The following is a 15,101-nucleotide window of genomic DNA, read 5'->3' on the forward strand; positions in this document are numbered from 1 at the left end:
TTTTTGGACGAAGATACCCTCAATATTTTTAAGGGTATATATTTTTAATAAACTTATGATATACTCATATTTTTTATAAATATCTTTACTATATATTTTTGATGAATTTTCTAAATATAATTTGACCTTCAATATTATCACTTAATATTGTGACATGCAAGAAATAATCCTTATTCAATTTTTATATTATTAAAGAAGTTCTATATTCAATTTTAAAATTCTTTAATATAAATAATTGAAGAAGCAATTTAACTTGCATGTCACAAATGTAACGACCCGCCCATTTAGGGTATAATAAATGCGGCGTTCGCTAACTAGGTAGACCTAAAAGCATTAAAGACCATAAACTAGGGTTTCACTAGAAAGGGATTTGACCAAAGCATTTAATGAACAATTAAATAGGAGAAGAATAATGCCTTAGCAAAGAAATCCATCAAAAGACTAAAAGCTTAACCAAGTTCTTCAAAAGAGAATATTTCTAACTGTTCATATTCCAAAACATACCCACGAAAATAAAAGTATTCATCCCAACCAAAAGATAACAATTCTTCATAAAATAGCGGAAGCGACCAAGAAAGAAGTGAGGCTATGTATGAAGACACAACGACACCTTAAGTACCAACAGATCATCTTATTATTCTCTACTCAACACCGCCGCCCGCTCGTCACCACTCAACCTGCACATAAGGAAAACACATGCAGGGCTGAGTACGATAATCATACTCAATGGGCTCATTGCCGAAAACAGTTTTATCACAAATATAGTCATTATCATGCCACTTTCAAGTGTTTAAATTTGTTGAGAAGTAAGAGGATTTCGAAAATCTAGGCTTAAATAAATAGCCTATGATTTAATTTGAATATTTCACGGAGTAGAATAATATATCACGGAGCAAGAATAAAATAAAATACTCCCCAAATTAAAAGGAGAAGTGGCGTGATTTTCCAATCTTCAAAAGGAATAAATTCAAATCCTAATTCAATTAGGATATGGTAAGATTTTCTTAGATATGGCAAGATATGCTAGGATATTTTAGCATATTTATATTTATTCATGGAATAGAATAAATAAGGAATCAATAAAATAACAAATAAATCCTCCCTCCTTTCTAGATGAGATTTTTGAAAATCTCATGAATATCAAAGGTGATAATTTCGAAAATTCCATGTAGGAATTATAGAGTATTTGGACTTTGGATTTAATTTGGATAATTATCCCAAACAAATAATTAAATCCAAGAATAATATTATTTCTTCTCCAATATATAATGGCCGAAAATTCCACATGGTTTAAGAAATGCTCCTATTATTTTTCTCACTCATCCCTTAGCAAAATAATTCCCCACAATTATATTACTCCGCATCAAATATTCACATATTCCAATCAAATAATTTCTTCACTTTCTCTTCTTTTTCTCAACGCATTGACCTTTCAACGACCACGTCATATTTTTCCCATCTTTGACTATTCAATAGCCACGTCAACATTTCAACAAGTCGACTATTCAACTCAATCAAAAATCTCATATGCAATTAGGTCACAAAGACACTATGCAATTAATTTCTCATCAAATAATTCACATATCATAGCATTTAAGGCATTTAATGCAAAAATTTTATAATCCGAAAATTAGGGTTTGAAAAAGTGGGGCGTTACAACACAGGTACTTTATCAAGGTCTTTCACATACAAACAAGCATCAAAGGATCTCCTAACAAAGCCTAACTTCTGCATGCATGTATTGAACTTGATATTCCACTGCCTAGGAGATTGTTTGAGACCATACAAAGCTTTCTTAAGTAAACACACATAATTGGGAAAGTTTGGATCCACAAAACCCTCTAGTTGTTTCATGTAAATGGGTTTATCCAAGTCACTATGAAGGAAAACAGTTTTGATTTCCCAATTAAAATGAGCACATAAGGCAAGCATCACTCTTACAGTAGTAAACTTAACCACAAGAGTAAAAATTTCTGTATAATCTACCCCCTCTTGCTGTGTAAAACCCTTTGCAACCAACCTAGCCTTGTACCTCAACCCCTCAATCTCATCTTTCAGCTTAAACAGCCACCTGCAGTCAACCACAGAGGCACCAGGGGGCAGAGGCACAAGAATCCAGGTTTTATTAACATACAAAGAGTGGATTTCTTCTGTCATAGCTTTGAACCACATGTCCCAAAACTTGGACTTTTGAGCCTGCTTATAAGATTGTGGCACATTTCCATCAGACTCATAAACATTAAAAGCAAGATTAACCAAATTAACAAGGCCTAAGTACCTAACAGGAGGATTAGGATTCCTTCTGACTCTATCCCTAGACAGGAGGTAATCCTTCAAATCTGGACCAGGGTTAGGAACATGTTCAGGCTCAACAACTTGGTCATCATGAAGAGTCACATTTTGGGATTCAGGCTCAAGCTGAGGCTCAAGCTCAGGTTCTGGTTCAGGGTCAGGGGCTATAGGGTTTGTATTCCAGAAGTGCTCCACCTCACTTAGAGCATCATTAGATGGCTCCACCTCAGTGAGAGTGTCAGTGGACTCCACCTCAGTAAGAGGCTCATTGTCAGCACTTATAGGAGAGGTATCAGGGTCAGGCTTAAGACAGGGGAACTCATCCTCATTAAAGACCACATCCCTACTTATTATGACCCTAAAACCTGATTCACTTCTATTCCAAATCTATAACCCTTAACACCTTCTGGATATCCAAGAAATACCCCTTTCTTAGATCTGGGATCCAGTTTATCAGTTTTAGAGTGAATGAAAGCACTACATCCAAAAACTTTTAAGTGGGATAAAGTAATTTTTCTTCCAGTGAATATAGACTCAAGACATTTACCCTTTAAATGGACTGAGGGAGACCTATTCACCAGGTATGCTGAAGTCAGAAGGGCTTCACCCCAAAATTTTTTAGAAAGACCACTTTTAGACAAAAGACACCTAACTTTTTCCAAAAGGGTTCTGTTCATCCTTTCAGCAACTCCATTTTGCTGAGGGGTATAAGGAGTAGTCTTGTTTCTTTTAATTCAAAACTTGGAGCACTGAGCATCCATTTGAGAATTACAAAACTCAAGACCATTATCTGTCCTAATTACTTTAATGGTTTTTCCAGTTTGATTTTCAACAAGATTTTTCCAAGTCAAAATTTTTTCAAAGACTTCAGACTTATTTTTCATTAAAAAACACCAAACTTTCCTGGAGAAATCATCAATTATGGACAGAAAATACACAGACCCTGAATGAGAAGAAACAGAGGCTGGTCCCCACACATCCATGTGGAGATACTCAATAACACTCTGACTGACATTGTCAGTCATAGGAGTGGGGAAGGTAACTCTGTGTTGTTTGCCCAACACACAAGTGTCACAAAAGGGAAGGCTATTTTGAAAATCATTTTCAGACAACAACTCATTTTTCTTCAAAATATTGAGACCCTTTTCACTCATATGACCAAGTCTATTATGCCACAACATGGCCTTATCAACCCTAACCACATTAGCAAGATTACTCACACAAGCCACAGATTGAGCAGAACACACGTAGAGATTACACTTCTTCTCAGCTTTAAATAAACACATAGCACCCTTACAGATTTTCATTACACCCTGCCCCCACTTACCCTCAAAACCTTCTTGTTCTAAACATGTACAGGAGAGCAGGTTGTAACATAAATCAGACACATATCTCACATTCTTCAAATTAAGCACATAGCCATTACTGAATTTCAAACACACTGTCCCAATGCCAAGAATCTGACACTTTTTGTCATTTGCCATAGAAACAAAGGTATTTTCCACAGGTTTGAAATCAGAAAACACATTTTTGAAATGAGAGATATGATAGGTGCATCCAGAATCAATTAGCCAGTCATTAATGGAAAAAGAACAGCCAAGAGTAGAGTTGACAGAAAGAATATCATGAGTCATGAAGCAAACACCTTCAGAATCACCATTCTTAGCCAGGTTAGCCATGGAATCCAGTTGATTATTATTTTTCTGCTTTTTAGGATTAGGGCACTCCTTTTTATAGTGACCAACCTCACCACAGTTAAAACATTTTCTATTAGCCTTAGGATTCCTGCTTTTAGACCTGGACCTACTCTTGCCCTTCTTTTTACCATTCCAATTAGAGTTAGAGCTGCCCAAGGTTTACCGAACCGGCGGTTAAAACCGAAACCGTAACCGACGGTTACGGTTCCAAACCGAAACCGCGAAAAATATGCCAAACTGAAACTGTGAATTTTAGAACCGTGGTTTGGTTCAGGTTCTAAATTTGTCGAACCGAAACCGCGACCGAACCGCCGGTTCCGGACGGTTCCGAACCGGCGGTTTCACGGTTCCGAACCGCCAACGCAATGATAAATTTAAACATAGTTAATCCTTATATTAAAACTATACTCCATTAAATAAAACATTGCTGAATGATCCGGTTTATGAGTTTTATACTCTTATATAAATAACTTTCATTTTTAGATTTGGTAATATCCATAGAAACAATAATGTGGGACAAAATTTTGTAGCAAAAATAACTTTATAATACTATTTGGTAAAATTGGATGGTAATTTGAAAAACATAAGACAAAAGATAATAAAATAAAAATAACTAAATTACAAGATGGAGTCTATGTTGTATGGTTTATGGTAATAACTTTATAATACTATTTCCGATTTTATTAATTAACATATTTTTTTACGTATGGAATCTATTAAGTATGGATAATTATTAATAAATATTTATCCAACATTTTTTAATAAACTTAGAAGAATTGATTATTTAAATAAAGTATAATAAATTAACATTGGTTAATGTTGTAGTCTTCAAAATTGATTAGTTGAGTCTTCAAAATTGATTGGTTGACGGTGGGCGATGGCTGCACTATTCAAAATTGATTGCACAAAACACCATTTCTTTTATTTTTATTTATTTATTTATATATTCTTAAATGTTGATTTTAAATTCAAATTGGATCTCATTTCTCTCTATTTTTATCTATATTAAATACTCCTCTCTATCCTTACTTACACTCACCTCATTTTAGTGTTAACAAGAATTTCTCTCTTCAATCTCTCAATTTAAACTATCCATTTCCTTGTTCCAATTTATTTTATAATTTCAAACTATATGGCTAAAAAAAATTAACGGAAAAAACCGCGAAACCGAACCTAAACCGCTACGAACCGTCCGAAAATCGGCGGTTCCAAACCGAAACCGAAACCGCCTATTTTCGAACCGAAACCGAAACCATGAAACAGCCTCACGGTTCGGTTCCGGTTCCATATTTCCCAAAACCGGAACCGGCGGTTCCGAATCGAAACCGCCGGTTCATGAACCGTGGGCAAGTCTAATTAGAGTTACTGTCCTCATTACCCCCTCTATTTCTAGATCTGCCCCTAACATTTAAAGACTTTGACTGAGCAGTTTTAAAAGCTTGATTTTCATTAAGCTCAATTTCTTTGGATTTTAAAGAACTAATGATCAAATCAAGGGGGGCAGAATCCCTACCATACTTAATGACAGCTTTAACATCATTGTAAGAATCAGGGATAGCATTCATTAGGGCAATTTTAGTATACTCATCAATGGTTTTGTCACCAGACCTTTTAATGTCTTGAACAAGTTTTTGAAAAATATCAATATTATCCTCAATGTCCTTTGAAAGATCAAGTTTAAACTTAAAGAGCTTTTCCAGCAAATACATTCTTGATGACATTGAGGTTTCAGTATACAGAGTATCTAGCTTTTTCCATAGCTCAGAGACAGACTCAATGGCACCAACCTTTCTAATCACAGAATCAGAGGTTGAATATAATAGTAGACCTAGTTAATTCATTCATTTCTGCAACCTTATCTGCAGACTGGACTAAGCCCTCAACAGATTTGAAAACTTTTTGCTGAATTAAAACACACTTCATTTTCTGTTTCCAAATCACAAAAGCATTTTTCCCATTAAAGGGGATAATGCCAACTGGCTGGGATATTTTGAGAAAGATTTTAACACACACAAAAGTACCAGCAACCCAGAGAGCACAACAAGCAACCCTGCTTTCACAGAGAGTGGTCTTAAACACACAACAGTCAAAGAGACCACTTATAACAGATGCAGGGGTTTCTCATGCAAGAAACACAGAAGCACTTATAGGAGAGGTATCAGGGTCAGGCTTAAGACAGGGGAACTCATCCTCATTAAAGACCACATCCCTACTTATTATGACCCTAAAACCTGGTTCACTTCTATTCCAAATCCTATAACCCTTAACACCTTCTGGATATCCAAGAAATACCCCTTTCTTAGAGTTAGTAATGTAAATACTTATATAACGAGAATTGATATGCTGAGGGACTAATTGTGAGCGACAAAGAGCGCCTCTCTCCTCAGTCTCAAATGGAATCCTAATCATATTACGAAATTCTCTCCATCCATTACTGTTACACTCCCTTTTATTTAATTTTTCAATTATAAAACTCTAACATCAATACTCTCCCAATTCTAAAACAGTACATTATGAAACAAAGTGCAGCTCCACATCTCCATTGATTTCTTATTCCTCGTTCCAACTTCGTTTTTTCATTGTGAAATCCAATTGTTAGTATTCTTTTGAACAATAATTTATTTCTTCCTTCCCACCTTCTCTACAATCCCAATTTAAACTCTTAAATTTCATCGACCCAAGATCCAACTTAGCAGATTAACTAAAAAGAAACTTCAAAAACTCTCAATTTTCATCAAGCCAAGATCCAACTTTGTAGATTTAACCAAGAACAAACTTCGTTATGAAATTAGGCTGAAGGAAAAATGAGAAAAGAGTGTTTATTGAGTAAGTTGTGAAAAGAGTGTTCATCAATGAGAATGAGAAAGAAAAAGAAAGAGAAAAAAGACCGCACATACGTCTCCGCTCTATCAATTCATCAAAGAACAGAAACGTTTGAATGATAACTTACCTTTTGATTGTGATAACATTAAATTGTTCATGAAGAAAACTTGGAAATAGACGATAGAATTTTTGAAGAGAGGTAATTTTGATTTCAATTTTATTTTGACGGAGTGGATTTTGGAATTGAAGAAGATAGGTGAAATTGAATTGGGGATATTTCATAGATTATGAAAAATTGAAGGAATAGGTGATGCACAGAAAGAGGCGCTCATTTGTTTCTCACAATTAGTCCCTCGCCATATCAATTCTCCTTACATGAGTGTTTGATATCATAGTTAACCTATTATGTCAGCCCTTGGTTTTCTCTATGGCTCATCCGAGTCCACAAATTTTTCCTTAAAATACAAAGACATGTATCTCACAAATTTGATCGGATAAGATTTCTACCTCATTTATTATGATTTATTAATACCAAACAACAACGAAAAAACTAGGGCTGGGGAAAAATATCGAAAAAATGATATATCGCTCGTATCGTATTGAAAAATATCGAAAAATTATCGAATTTTCGATACGATACGATATCGTATCGTAAGTTTTTGATACGATAACGATATGAATTTCCTTATATCACGATATATCATTTTATATCGAAAATACGATAATATCGAAAAATTTCGATATATCGATATTTTCGATATATATCGATATTTTATTTTCGATATATATCGATATATATCGAAATTTTCGATATATATCGATATTTAACGATATATCGAATTTCGGTACGATATATCGAAATATCGATACGATAACGATATGAATTTTTTTTACATCGAAAGTTCGATATATCGAAATATCGAAACTTTCGATACGATAACGATATGAAATTCTTTCATATCGATATTTTCGATACGATACACGATACAACGTTTTCGATACGATATATCGTATCGACCCACCCCTAGAAAAATTCTTCATTCGAGCTTATCTTGACACGAAGCCCGCATTTCTTATCTTATTTAACAAATCTTGTTATATCTCATCTTTCTTATCAAACGACACGGAGTATATGTTTTGGTCCCTTATTTGACATAAATTTGAAGATTAAGTTTTTATCATATTATTACATATGTAATAATTACTACTATTCTTATTAGAAACATTTTAAATTAATTATCTAATGTGTAATCTAAAATATGTTGGTATTATCAAACGTTAACTAAGATAACGTCATGTTCTAGGCTGCGAAACAATGTACTCCTTCCGTCCGCGAATAGGAGTTCCGTTTTTCCATTTTAGTCAGTCCGCATATCGGAGTCCCGTTTTTCCAGTTTGCACAAGAAACACTTGTTCCCGCTTGGTTCAATAACTGGATTTTCTTCAAAACCTACATAATTAAACAAGATCAACACATGTGTATAGGACGTTAATTAAATCTTGTTTATCATATTCTAGTTAATGCAAACAAGACGAATCATACCTTTCCATTTTACATGATCATGAGGCTTAGGTTGAGTAATACGCTGCCTTTGTTGAGAGTTTTCCTCATATGGATCGTCCATGCTGTATTTATATTATTGGTTTAGTTGTTTTATTGTTGTTAGAATTCTAGTTTGGTATAGATATATATGCTTTAACTGGTATATTTAAATTAGACTCAAATATGTTTAACCTATTAAAATTCTGACAGCTAATTATTAACTACTAGTATTTATATTCTGACATCTAATTAACCTTGCGCGTGGACCCTTTCTGTGTTAGAAAAATTAAATAGAATAAAAAAGGAGTACTTACAAGATTTATTTTCATCTTTAAAATACTTTTATACGTACTCCCGTAATGTTTCACGATCCCTTGTCGTAGGCATAAAAATAATACTAATATACACTATTATCTTCAACATTAAATTAAATACTATATACTCCCTCCGTCCCCCATTAAGAGTCACACTTTTCCATTTCGGTCCGTCCCCAATTAAGAGTCATACTTCATTTTTACCATAAATAGTAAATAGGTCCCACATTTCACTAACTCAATTCACTCACATTTTATTATAAAACCAATATAAAAAATGGGTCTCACATTCCACTAACTTTTTCAACCAACTTTTCTTTACATTTCTTAAAACCCATGCCCGGTCAAAGAGTGACTCCTAATAGGGGACGGAGGGAGTATCATTTAAAAAATCAAACTACTCCATATATATAATTGCTAATCCTTTCAAACTTCGAATTCGATAAGCTTCTTATAAATATTGGTGTTTGTCTTTTTCCTGTTATAACTTGGAATTCGATAGGCCTCTTATATACATTAGCGTTTGTCTTTTTTCTTGTGATAATCCACTCTAGGTTTTTGTCGATGGCATTTAAAGTTATATCAAGTGTTTTTGTTGTTTTTGGTTTATTTTTTTTCTGATGGTGTTGTTCGTAACATTTTTGGGCATTGTCATTTCAATGAAATTTATCAACTGTGAGCGATGTCGGAAATCTTATCAGAGAATACCCTGTAGGGGCATCCACAAATTTCGCAAGACTTCCGTACGGCCAAACCTTCTTTGAGGAAGCTACAGGGCGTTGCTCCAATAGCCTTTTAATGATCGACTATATTGGTAAGATTAATATTAATTTATTTTGGTTAATTATAATAGTTGCTTTTAATATAATTAAAATCACGATTGTTAATATATGATGAACAACAATGGTTGTTGGGCTTCCTTTGCTTCCACTGTACAAACACATGGGGACTTGGTTCGAGAAAGGAGTCAACTTTGCCGTGGCTGGTTCGACCGCATTGTCTTCTGAGGCGTTGGCTGCTCACAACGTAACGAATCCGGTGACAAATAGTTCTCTTGGCGTTCAATTGGATTGGATGGACTCCTACTTCAATTCCACCAGCCATGAGATAGGTAAATCATATATACCCTTTGTTTTACTATCTACTCTATATATATGTAGTAGAATAATTAATATGGAGTATTTGGTTTGGTCAGTATATATAGATCGTTTCAAGAAACTCCGAAATGCTTTGTTCATGGTGGGAGAAACCGGTGGGAACGATTACAACTATGCCATCTTTCAAAGGAAATAGATGGAGGAATTGAAAAGCATGGTTCCTCAAGTGGTTGAAGCCGTGATTAATGAAACTAAGGTGAGCTACATCAATTAGAGAAAATTGTCAATTTTCAAAAATATCAAATTAAATCATCACTTTTCCACCTTTTACAATTCCTGATTAATACTATATCTTATCCAAAATTTTGCATTGTTCTTCTATATGACGATCGAAAATTATGAGATGATTCATTGAAGATATATTGTTAAAAATATAAACAAATTTAATCAATATTATAATCAATTAAATTAGAAAAGATATGCTTTAATTTGCTATTTAGTTATGATATTGAAAGTTATGAATATGATTGATGTTGCAGAGTGTAACAGCCCGCCTTCCTAGGGTACAATAAATGCGGCGGCTGCTACCCAAACAGACTCCAAAGAAGTAAACATAGGCTAGGGTTTCATTCAAAGAGTGTTGACCAAAAATTCGAAAGAACTATCAAAGGATTTAAAACAATAACTTAACCTAGAAGTTTAAAATAAGAAGGAAGGTATCATAAATAACGATCAAAACATCTGAAGAGTGCGACGTAATATCCAAGACAAAATTACAAGAAAAGGCTAAGGTCTCAAACCGAAGGCAAGATGCCAATATTCCAAAAACAAATTCTAAAGTGTATCAAAATTCAGCGGAAGACGACCAAGAGAAAGAATAGCTATGTATGAAGACACAACTATGCTTGAAGTTCATAACCACCATCTTAATTAATTAACAAGCTCAACACCCGTCACCACTCGCCATCGTTCAACCTGCACATAAGGAAAACACATGCAAGGCTGAGTATTTTGAAATACTCAGTGAGCTCATTGCCAAAACGTTTTATAAGTTATGCCACCCTTACCAAGTGAACTCGAGTTTTAAGCAGTTAAGAGAAATATCACGAGTATCACAAAATATATTTTCATAGACTGGCCAGTCAAAATAATCCCCCATTTTCTCATCAATATAACAATCACAACATTCCATGGTGCGACGAAAGTGTGGCCACACTTTTCGCCCACGAGACCGGCCGACTAGCAAGGACGGCTCCCGATCCCATCGTGTACACAGCCTGGTAGGGCTTGCGGCCCATACTCAGACCCGAATTCGTATAAGCATATCCAATATCACATTAAAAACAAACATAGGCATGGCATAACAGTTAAACCACCCTTATAACACCAAACAACATTTTGATAAAATAAAAGAGAGTTTTTAGAGTAAAGCCCACCTCGACTGCTTAGTTTTCAAGTAGTTTCGCTTTTCCGTTATCCGGCTTCGCAACCAAAGTTTCACCTTTTAATCACATAGGCACATATCACAAATTAGGTTCAATACTACTCTTACTCATGCATGTCTAAATTCTCTTTTTCCCTTTTCCCATTGATTTATCTTATCATTACTAACTAATCGAGATCATGTTTATCTCACAAGATTATTTAGCCATCAACTACACACTACTCAACACAACACACACACATACACGACACACACACTCACGCCACACACACACACACACACACGCCACACACACACATGAACATATTCCCACATCCCTTTTTCACTCAACCAAGATGCATGAGGGTTCAAGGAGACCGATTAATCGGTTAGAAGAAGAAAAAGGAGGAGAAGAAGAAGAGTAAGAAGAACTCATAAACAAAATACCTTTTTAGAGAGAAACAATCGGTAGAAACAAAGTAGAGACTTGGTTCTTCAAGAATCTTGGCGTTCAAACTCTAAATTCTTCTCAAAGGATGACAAAATATTGGTGTGTGGAGGAAGAAAATTTGAGAGAGTGAGGAATGGTGGGGGACGAAAATTTAGGGTCTAGGGTTGGGGTCTTCTCTTATTTATAGTGCTCAACAAGATCTTTAGGTAATTAGAATAGAACATTTGGTAAGATTTTATTCTACACAATAATATTGTGAAGTAGGGAAGAAGAATTAACAAAAATAGATCCTAGGGCAAAATCTCATGATTTTCGAAAATTAGGCTCCCAAAATAGCCAAGGCTTTGTTTTGGTATATTTTACGGAGTAAAATAAAATATTACGGAGCAAAATAAAAATAAGGATTCTCCCAACTTGGGATGGAAATAGGCGTCCCTATGCCTATTTAAATAAGGCATGGATTTTTAATATTGCCTAGAATAAGGTAAGGCAAGATCTCTTGAAGTATGGAAAGATTTGGTAGAATAATTAAATTCTAGGTATGGAAGGAAATCAAGTAAGGAGTCAAATAAAATAAAATAATTCTTTCCTTCCCAAATATAGTGATTTTCGAAAATCACTAATAAATAAAAGGGGGTTTTCGATTTTCTCTAGAGATAAGGAATAATTGGGTCTTGGATTTAATTTGGATAAATATCCCAAGAATTAAATTAATTCCGGAAAAATAGTATTTCTTCTTCAAAAATCAAGGGGGTCGAAAATCACAAGAATTGGGTGGCAAGTATTTTTGGAATTTTCTCTAATATTCTCACTCACCCTTAGACAATTAATCTACCACATAAATCTCATAATTTAATAAATCACATGCCACATCATAAAATCAATAAGTTTGACTTTTCAAACTTTCAACGCAAACCCTAGACTCAACTCGGCCATAGCATCACATGCAATAAATGCATTCACGACTCCACGTCATCACTAATAAATTCTAGGGCTCTAAAATTAGGGTTCTAAATTCCGAGATGTTACACAGAGAGTCATAAATATGGGTGCAAGAAGATTGGTCATTCTTGGAAGCTTTCCAATAGGCTGCCTTCGGATATACTCTCTCCGTCCCACAAAAGATGTCACACTTTCCTTTTTAGTTTGTCCCACAAAAGATGTCACATTTCTCTTTTTGGAAAAAGTTCTCTCTCATATAAATATAAAAATTATATTTTCTCTATCCATTTTGACACACAAAACAAAACCTTCTAAAATCTTGTGCCGTCCCACAAGTGTCACATCTTTTGTGGGACGGAGGGAGTACAAAACAGCATTCCAAGGCGCACCCCTTGACAACCAAAATTGTGTGACGGAGCTGAATGAATTCGCAAAGTACCACAATGAGCTTCTACAAAAAGCCATCGTAAAACTCAAACAAGAGAATCCCAATATAATCATAGTCTACGGCGAATATTACCATGCTTACCTAGATCTCCTCCGAAAGGGAATAGAGAGAGGATATGAGGTAGAGAAGGCTTGCTGTGGAATTCGATTTGGGAAGAATGTGTGGAGGAGCTAATGTCAGCGTGTGTGAATATGTTGATTGACATCTGAGTTGGGACGGCATCCACATGACTCAGCAAAGCTACAAACACATGACCGCATGGTTGATACCACGCTTCTTTTTTGAACTCGCCTGCTTCTGATCATTTATCACTTTCTTTTCAGTTTCTTGCTTTTTTATCATTCATTTTATTCTTTGATTCCAAATTTTTATGCTACTTAATTAAATTTATCACAATTTGTTTTTGGATATTTTCTTGTGCATTACTCCATTTTTTTTCGTTGTCCTCTTCTATTTACTTTCTTCATGCTCCCAAAAAATTACTATTAACTAATTAAAGAAACATATTCAAAACTAGTATGTATTGATGTCGAGGGAATTCTATGTCTATAGACTCCTGTAGTAAATCTAAGTGATATTTTTAAGATAATGACACACTAAGAAAGTTAAGGATCTAAGATTGAATGTATTATATCTTATGTCAACTATATTAAGTCTAAGTAAAAGTAACCTTAGTGATTTAATATTTCAATTTTAAAATTTATGGGATCGATCAGATTTTGGACAAACTCCATGATTTAAATGGCTATTAATCTATTTTTAAAATAATTAAAACTTTATTACTTAAAATTCAATTACATAAATTTATAACTACAATATATTTTGAACTCCATTATACCTTATTTGTTCTCCAGTAGTGGGCTAATATAAGTTTGAAAGTAGAATTTGGAGGAAAGAATGTGTGCCGTACTAATAGAGATGACAGTTATTCCCGTTAATGTGTTTCCTTTACCGCAATGCAAAGCAACGCCGCTGTTTCTTTTATTCTTCACAATTTGGTTTAAGAAGAAAACCCATTTTCTTAATTGCAAACCCTAAGGCCTAAACTATATACTCCCCCCGTCCCATAAAAATATGAGCAATGAGTATGATACGAGAACTAAGACAAAATTGGTAAAGTAGGAGATAGAGGGAGAATGGTATGGTAAAGTAAGAGAGAAGAGGAGAATGATAGTTAAAGTAGTGTTAGTGGATAGTGAGACTCATATTATTAAATTGATATAATTTTCTAAAAGTGTAATGCATACGTTTTTATGGGACGGACGAAAATGGAAAGTACACATATTTTTATGGGACAGAAGGGGTACTATTTAATCCATCGTCATCTTCATTACTTTCCCTTTTCCTTGAATACCATTGCTTCTTTCTTTAAGTTTGTTAGCAATGTTAGGAGAGGAAGAGGCATTGAATTTGAATCCATACGGAGATGGAATTGCATGGGTTAGGGCTTTGATGATCGGAAGATGGAGTTTTGGGCGTGTTTATCTCGCTACTCTGCGAAACCCCTCTTCCGAATGAAGGTTTAATCTGATCCACATATTTTAATATTTAAAGGTATAATTTGGTCTTAATTTTAGACTATAATGCTATAAGCAATATAAGAGGACCCTCTTTAATGTTATATAATTATTGTCTCATTTGCAAATTCATCTTGATATGTGTATATTGTAACTATTAAAAGAAAATAAATTGAATAGATGTGAACATAGATACTAATACGAAAATAAATTGCATAGAAGTCAGCATAGATACTAATACCTGATTTTCTCCAACTCAAAGTCACGTAATTACATGAAAAGAAGTAACAAGCATCTGTCTACAATTCAAAGTCACATAAATGCATGAATTAATAAAATAACCACCGGCAACGGTAGGTGCGGAACCATTTTAGATACTTTAAATTTTAGAAAAACAACAACAAAATCATGCAAAGCATGATATGTATATTTAAGTGAAGTTAGTGAAATGGACGAAACTCTGTTTGCCGAAAATGCCACGACCATAATAAGTGGTAGAAATGACATCTCTGAGAAGTGGAAACTGCGACAACACGAAAGAACAAATGGGAAGA

The 15,101-nt window shown here is 34.4% G+C and overlaps 1 pseudogene; it reads left to right on the forward strand.

The window, feature by feature from the left end:
* The first annotated feature begins 8,374 nt into the window (after positions 1 to 8,374).
* Positions 8,375 to 13,331, forward strand: LOC125206106 (annotated as a pseudogene).
* Positions 13,332 to 15,101: the final 1,770 nt, after the last annotated feature.

The sequence above is a fragment of the Salvia hispanica genome, chromosome 2 (assembly GCF_023119035.1).
Source record: "Salvia hispanica cultivar TCC Black 2014 chromosome 2, UniMelb_Shisp_WGS_1.0, whole genome shotgun sequence".
Taxonomy (NCBI): Eukaryota; Viridiplantae; Streptophyta; class Magnoliopsida; order Lamiales; family Lamiaceae; genus Salvia; species Salvia hispanica.